Genomic DNA, 8357 nt, shown 5'->3' with positions numbered 1-8357 from the left:
CCTGTTAGTGAGCATTTCTCCTTTTCCAAGATAATCCATCCATCTGACAGGTGTGGCATATCAAGAAGCTAATTAAACAGCATTATCATTAAAGGTACACCTTGTTCTGGGAACAATAAAAGGCCACTCTAAAATGTGCAGTTTGGTCACACAACACAATGCCACAGATATCTTAAGTTTTTAGGGAGTGCAGGAATGTCCACCAGAGCTGTTGTCAGAGAATTGAATGATAATTTATCTACCATAAACCGCCTCCAATATAATTTTAGAGAATTTGACAGTATGTCCAACCGGCTTCACAACCACAGACCACGTGTAACCACACCAGCCCAGGACCTCCACATTCGGCTTCTTCACCTGCAGGATCGTCTGAGACCAGCCACCCGGACAGCTGATGAAACTGTGGGTTTGCACAACCGAAGGTTTTCTGCACAAACTATCAGAAACCGTCTCAGGGAAGCTCATCTGTGTGCTCATCGTCATCACCAGGGTCTTGACGTAACTGCAGTTCGGCATCATAACGGACTTCAGTGGACAAATGCTCACATTCGATGGCCACTGGCATCCTGGAGTAGTGTGCTCTTCATGGATGAATCCCGGTTTCAACTGTACCGGGCAGATGGCAGACAGCGTGTATGGCGTTGTGTGGGTGAGCGGTTTGTGGATGTCAACGTTGTGAACAGAGTGCCCCATGGTGGTGGGAGGTAAGGGTATGGGCAGTCATAAGTTAGCGACAACAAACACAATTGCATTTTATCGATGGCAACTTGAATGCAGAGATACCGTGACGAGATCCATTGTCGTGCCATTCATCCGCTGCCATCACCATGTTTCAACATGTAGCAAGGATCTGTACACAATTCCTGGAAGCTGAAAATTTCCCAGTTCTTCCATGGCCTGTATACTCACCAGACATGTCACCTAAAGAGCATGTTTGGGATGCTCTGGATTGATGTTACTACAGCATGTTCCAGTTCCCGCCAATATCCAGCAACTTCGCACAGCAATTGAAGAGGAGTGGGACAACATTCCATAGGCCACAATCAACAGCCTGATCAACTCTACGAGAAGATGTGTCATGCTGCATGAGACAAATGGTCACCCCAGATGCTGACTGGTTTTCTGATCCATGCCCCTACCTTCTTTTTAAGGTGTCTGTGACCATCAGCTTATCTGTATTCCCAGTCATGTGAAATCCATTGATCAGGGCCTAATTAATTAATTTCAATTAACTGATTTTCTTATATGAACTGTAACTCAGTAAAATCTTTGAAATTGTTGCGTTTATATATTTGTTCAGTAGAAAACAGGGAGAGAAATACAGCAGTGTGTGTGAGAAAGAGGACGATGTAGAGAAAGAGAGAGACCGCAGTGTGTGTGAGAAAGGGAGTACCGTGAGCAGTGTGTTTGTGGACACTGGGCACATAAATCCTCTCGTTATCAACGTCTCACTGAGGAAGTTGACCACAAAGCCGTGCTGTTTGGTTTGGATGGTGAGAACAGACAGACAACACTGCTGGACAAATGTTGGCAAAAACATACCACTGGCCACAAACTGGTTGAATTAACATGGTTTCCACGTCCTTTCAACCCCCAAAATATAATGTTGACGTTGAATCAATGTGGAAAACTGATCGGATTTGAACGTAACAGCATTTCCTATTTTTTTCACCTAACTTTTAACCTAAATCCAATGACATGGTGACATTTTTTGTTGATTTCACATAGAATTATTGTTCCTTGACAAGTCAACCAAATATAAATAAAAACTAGACGGTGAGCTGACGTCTGTGCCTGGTGGGATAAGACAGACAGTAGCACAACATGTCACACTTTATCCCTGACCAAACAATAACAGAACACAATCTCTATCACAATGGGAACAATGGGTTTTTGCTCCAATAAAACCTTAATAGGTCTTAATCATACTAACGTCCTGTCCAGGGGGTGTACTTGTACATCAAGCTTCCTCATGCTACAGAAACAGGACATAGGCCCTAACTTGCCCCTATGGGCCGTTGTGGTTCAGACAAGGCTTAATTACTTTACTTAGTCATGTAAGTAATGATGACTGTTATTACTTGGCAAACACTCCTTCCTATGGGTGTGTAAGTTAGTTTGTAACAACAATATAGATCATGTGACAAAATCAAAGGAGCTCCAGGTCCTCTAGTGTCAGATTGGTATGAGAGAAGTTTCAGAATAGGAAGGAAGTTAGTAGGTGTGACTCATACCACTGGGGACTACTATGGCCATACTCTTATCATTTCTCTTACATCTCTTCCTCCTGGAACCACAGACCCCATGTCCACACAACAATAACTCTAAGGACCCTGAAGCGCACACACAAGTTTCTACTTTTGGTAATTTAAGTATTTACAGATGGTCTTTATGGTAAAGGAAGTAATAGGATTTCCATGTAACTGATTATTCTGCGTAGTCTGGTAGTAGTTTCCACAGTACGTAAAATGAGCCAAATCCCTGAAGGTAGATTTCACAATGTGGCGAAAAATGTATGGTTATGCAATGAGATGGTTCAGTTGATCTGTGTGTGGTAATACTGTACTAAGGCATCGTGGGTTTTTATTTGATTTCTCCATGCTCCATTACATAGTGAACATGACATTTGTCAAGTTTAGACGTTTTTGTGTTCAGTAGGACTACTGTGTTCTGAAGCGGAGACGGCTCCCTCATCTGGAGACGCTGTGCTGGTGCATCAGTTAGCTACTGCTGGGTCCCTACTGGCCAACCAACCTATTCTTCCAACAAGAGCCATCTATACTGAACAAAAATATAAACGCAACATGTAAAAAGTGTTGGTCCCATGTTTTATGAGCTGAAATAAAAGATCCCAGAAATGTTCCTTACTCACAAAAAGCTCATTTCTTTCAAATAAATGTTGTGCACAAATTTGTTTTACATCCCTGTTAGTGAGCATTTCTCATTTGCCAAAATAATCCATCCATCTGACAGGTATGGCATATCAAGAAACTGATTAAACAGCATGATCATTACACAGGTGCACCTTGTGCTGTGGACAATAAAAGGCCACTAAAATGTGCAGTTTTGTCAAACAACACAATGCCACAGATGTCAAGTTTTGAGCCAGAGTGCAATTGGCATGATGACTGCAGAAATGTCCACCAGTACTGTTGCCAGAGAATTTGATGTTCAATTATCTACCATAAACCACCTTACACGTGGTCTGCAGTTGAGGCCGGTTGTACTTTTTAAAACCACACCAGCGCAGGACCTCCACATCATGCTTCTTCACATGTGGGATCGTCAGAGACCAGGCACCCAGAAAGCTGATAAAACTGAGGAGTATTTCTGAATGTAATAAAGCCCTTTTGTGGGGAAAAACTCATTCTGATTGGCTCCCCAGTGGGTGGGCCTATGCCCTCCCAGGCCCACCCATGGCTGCACCCCTGCCCAGGCATTTGAAATCCATAGATTAGGGCCTAATTATTTTATTTCAATTGACTGATTTCCTTATATGAACTGTAACTCAGTACATTCATTGAAATTGTTGCATGTTGCGTTTATATTTTTGTTCTGTATATATATATATATATATATATATATAACCCCATTCACACACACAGGAGAAAGCAACAGAAAGCCATAAAAAAAACATTTGTGCAGCATTTTGGCAACAACCCCGTTGTGTCTATTCACACAGTCCCCTGCTCCCCACCACTATTCTACTTAAACCCATTCACTCAAGCTATTCATCCATCTATCCATCCCAGTACAGGCCAGGCTCAGACCTGCTTTGCCTGATTGTAAGCCACCAGAGATGGGTGCAACAGGGTAGTACAACATGCCTGGCTGCCAGTAGTTCTAAGAACTGAACAGAATTCTGGTGGTTCTTTTCTGGGGCATTCAATGAAACGTGCTCGCTAACTCATGTTTGATTGGCCAATTGGCTGTTGAGTGAGTAAAGTGGGTCAAATGGGAGAGCGGGGAGCAGAGGGAGAGAACATTGCAATCCAAATGTCACCCTACTCCCTATATAGGACACCCTATGGGTCCTGGTCAAAAGTAGTGCACTATAAAGGAATAGGGTGCCATTTGGGCCACAGACAACAGCTTGACGCCTGGCTGCATTGAGCCGTGTTCATATGGAAATATATGGCAGTCAGGGGTCGGATAACATAGGCATAATTGAATTTCCCGAGTCATACTGAGAACGAGCTAAAACAACATCACATAACACATCTTTTTTTTTACCTTTATTTTACTAGGCAAGTCAGTTAATAAGAACAAATTCTTATTTTCAATGACAGCCTAGGAACAGTGGGTTAACTGCCTGTTCAGGGGCAGAACAACAGATTTGTACCTTGTCAGCTCGGGGATTCGAACTTGCAACCTTTCGGTTACTAGTCCAACGCTCTAACCACTAGGCTACCCTGCCGCCCCATTTATGGTAATAGCTACTGTCGGACCTAACTAAACCATGTGAATATGAGAATATAGCAGTTAGTCACATGGCTGGCATATACACTGTTTCCCAATTAGTCAGAGCGAACGTAATATCACATCCTTTATGCAAACACAGCAATTAGTCAGGGGGTGGCTAAAATAAACCATGATGCTCAGCCTCAGTGAATTTCGCAATGAGTCCCACACACATACACACGTGTTACAGGCAGTATGTTCTATCCAGAGGCATACAGTATGATACAGTGGATGGCTTTACTCAGCTGGCCAAAGAAAACTCATGCAGTTCTCATCATATTAAACATTTATTGTTGGTTTAATACAAAACAATAACAAATTGTGTTTTACTACAGATCCAAAATAACTTCACCAAAAAAAATTACATTTATCTAGCAGCATAAGTCTTAATTTCAAACCTTGTGATTCCTATTGTTATAACATTTCTTGAAAAAATACAACTAAAAATATATATCTGAAAAGTTGAGGTTCAGGAACAGATTGCTGACAGTTGGTAGAGAATCTGAGGTGAGAGTTGTGATGGAAATTTAGGCAGAAACATGTGCAAAAGATAACAGAGGGAGAGATTAGTTAAAAGATTAAACAAGAGCAGCAGTCAGGGTGATGTACAGTCTACAGGGGATACAGTCAGGGTGATGTACAGTCTACAGGTGATACACACAGGGGGATGTACAGTCTACAGGTGATACAGTCAGCAGTCAGGGTGATGTACAGTCTACAGGTGATACAGTCAGGGTGATGTACAGTCTACAGGTGATACAGTCAGCAGTCAGGGTGATGTACAGTCTACAGGTGATACAGTCAGGGTGATGTACAGTCTACAGGTGATACAGTCAGCAGTCAGGGTGATGTACAGTCTACAAGTGATACAGTCAGGGTGATGTACAGTCTACAGGTGATACAGTCATGGTGATGTACAGTCTACAGGTGATACAGTCAGGGGGATGTACAGTCTACAGGTGATACAGTCAGGGTGATGTACAGTCTACAGGTGATAGAGTCAGGGTGATGTACAGTCTACAGGTGATACAGTCAGGGTGATGTACAGTCTACAGGTGATACAGTCATGGTGACATACAGTCTACAGGTGATACAGTCAGGGTGATGTACAGTCTACAGGTGATACAGTCAGCAGTCAGGGTGATGTACAGTCTACAGGTGATACAGTCATCGGGATGTACAGTCTACAGGTGATACAGTCAGCAGTCAGGGTGATGTACAGTCTACAAGTGATACAGTCAGGGTGATGTACAGTCTACAGGTGATACAGTCATGGTGATGTACAGTCTACAGGTGATACAGTCAGGGGGATGTACAGTCTACAGGTGATACAGTCAGGGTGATGTACAGTCTACAGGTGATACAGTCAGGGTGATGTACAGTCTACAGGTGATACAGTCATGGTGATATACAGTCTACAGGTGATACAGTCAGGGTGATGTACAGTCTACAGGTGATACAGTCAGCAGTCAGGGTGATGTACAGTCTACAGGTGATACAGTCAGGGTGATGTACAGTCTACAGGTGATACAGTCATGGGGATGTACAGTCTACAGGTGATACAGTCAGGGTGATGTACAGTCTACAGGTGATACAGTCATGGTGATGTACAGTCTACAGGTGATACAGTCAGGGTGATGTACAGTCTACAGGTGATACAGTCAGGGTGATGTACAGTCTGCAGGTGATAGAGTCATGGTGATGTACAGTCTATAGGTGATACAGTCAGGGTGATGTACAGTCTACAGGTGATACAGTCATGGGGATGTACAGTCTACAGGTGATACAGTCAGGGTGATGTAGTCTATGGGTGATACAGTCAGGGTGATGTAGTCTACAGGTGATACAGTCAGGGTGATGTACAGTCTATGGGTGATACAGCCAGGGTGATGTACAGTCTACGGGTGATACAGTCAGGGTGATGTAGTCTACGGGTGATACAGTCAGGGTGATGTACAGTCTACAGGTGATACAGTCAGCAGTCAGGGTGATGTACAGTCTACAGGTGATACAGTCAGGGTGATGTAGTCTACGGGTGATACAGTCAGGGTGATGTAGTCTACAGGTGATACAGTCAGGGTGATGTAGTCTACAGGTGATACAGTCAGGGTGATGTACAGTCTACAGGTGATACAGTCAGCAGTCAGGGTGATTGTACAGTCTACAGGTGATACAGTCAGCAGTCAGGGTGATGTAGTCTACAGGTGATACAGTCAGGGTGATGTACAGTCTACGGGTGATACAGTCAGGGTGATGTACAGTCTACGGGTGATACAGTCAGGGTGATGTAGTCTACGGGTGATACACTCAGGGTGATGTAGTCTACAGGTGATACAGTCAGGGTGATGTAGTCTACAGGTGATACAGTCAGGGTGATGTAGTCTACGGGTGATACAGCCAGGGTGATGTACAGTCTACAGGTGATACAGTCAGGGTGATGTAGTCTACGGATGATACAGTCAGGGTGATGTAGTCTACAGGTGATACAGTCAGGGTGATGTAGTCTACAGGTGATACAGTCAGGGTGATGTACAGTCTACGGGTGATACAGTCAGGGTGATGTAGTCTACAGGTGATACAGTCAGCAGTCAGGGTGATGTACAGTCTACAGGTGATACAGTCAGGGTAATGTACAGTCTACAGGTGATACAGCCAGGGTGATGTAGTCTACAGGTGATACAGTCAGGGTGATGTAGTCTACGGGTGATACAGTCAGGGTGATGTACAGTCTACGGGTGATACAGTCAGGGTGATGTAGTCTACAGGTGATACAGCCAGGGTGATGTACAGTCTACAGGTGATACAGTCAGGGTGATGTACAGTCTACAGGTGATACAGTCAGGGTGATGTACAGTCTACAGGTGATACAGTCAGGGTGATGTACAGTCTACAGGTGATACAGTCAGGGTGATGTACAGTCTACAGGTGATACAGTCAGGGTGATGTACAGTCTACAGGTGATACAGTCAGGGTGATGTACAGTCTACAGGTGATACAGTCAGGGTGATGTACAGTCTACAGGTGATACAGTCATGGTGATGTACAGTCTACAGGTGATACAGTCAGGGTGATGTAGTCTACAGGTGATACAGTCAGGGTGATGTAGTCTACAGGTGATACAGTCAGGGTGATGTAGTCTACGGGTGATACAGCCAGGGTGATGTACAGTCTACAGGTGATACAGTCAGGGTGATGTAGTCTACGGATGATACAGTCAGGGTGATGTAGTCTACAGGTGATACAGTCAGGGTGATGTAGTCTACAGGTGATACAGTCAGGGTGATGTACAGTCTACGGGTGATACAGTCAGGGTGATGTAGTCTACAGGTGATACAGTCAGCAGTCAGGGTGATGTACAGTCTACATGTGATACAGTCAGGGTGATGTAGTCTACAGGTGATACAGCCAGGGTGATGTACAGTCTACAGGTGATACAGTCAGGGTGATGTACAGTCTACAGGTGATACAGTCAGGGTGATGTACAGTCTACAGGTGATACAGTCAGGGTGATGTACAGTCTACAGGTGATACAGTCAGGGTGATGTACAGTCTACAGGTGATACAGTCAGCAGTCAGGGTGATGTACAGTCTACAGGTGATACAGTCAGCAGTCAGGGTGATGTACAGTCTACAAGTGATACAGTCAGGGTGATGTACAGTCTACAGGTGATACAGTCAGGGTGATGTACAGTCTACAGGTGATACAGTCAGGGTGATGTACAGTCTACAGGTGATACAGTCATGGTGATGTACAGTCTACAGGTGATACAGTCAGGGTGATGTAGTCTACAGGTGATACAGTCAGGGTGATGTACAGTCTACAGGTGATACAGCCAGGGTGATGTACAGTCTACGGGTGATACAGTCAGGGTGATGTAGTCTACAGGTGATACAGT

The 8357-nt window shown here is 44.2% G+C and overlaps 1 long non-coding RNA gene across 1 annotated transcript; it reads left to right on the top strand.

Moving 5' to 3' along the window:
- The first annotated feature begins 2071 nt into the window (after positions 1 to 2071).
- On the top strand, positions 2072 to 2863 carry LOC135572118 (uncharacterized). The gene is made up of 2 exons (XR_010464025.1): positions 2072 to 2363; positions 2656 to 2863. It is a non-coding gene; the product is annotated as an uncharacterized LOC135572118 (long non-coding RNA).
- The last annotated feature ends 5494 nt before the right edge of the window (positions 2864 to 8357 follow it).

The sequence above is a fragment of the Oncorhynchus nerka genome, linkage group LG6, assembly GCF_034236695.1.
Source record: "Oncorhynchus nerka isolate Pitt River linkage group LG6, Oner_Uvic_2.0, whole genome shotgun sequence".
NCBI classification, from domain to species: Eukaryota; Metazoa; Chordata; class Actinopteri; order Salmoniformes; family Salmonidae; genus Oncorhynchus; species Oncorhynchus nerka.
The sequence above is the reverse complement of the archived record's forward strand: the minus strand, read 5'-3'. Positions and strand labels throughout refer to the sequence as shown.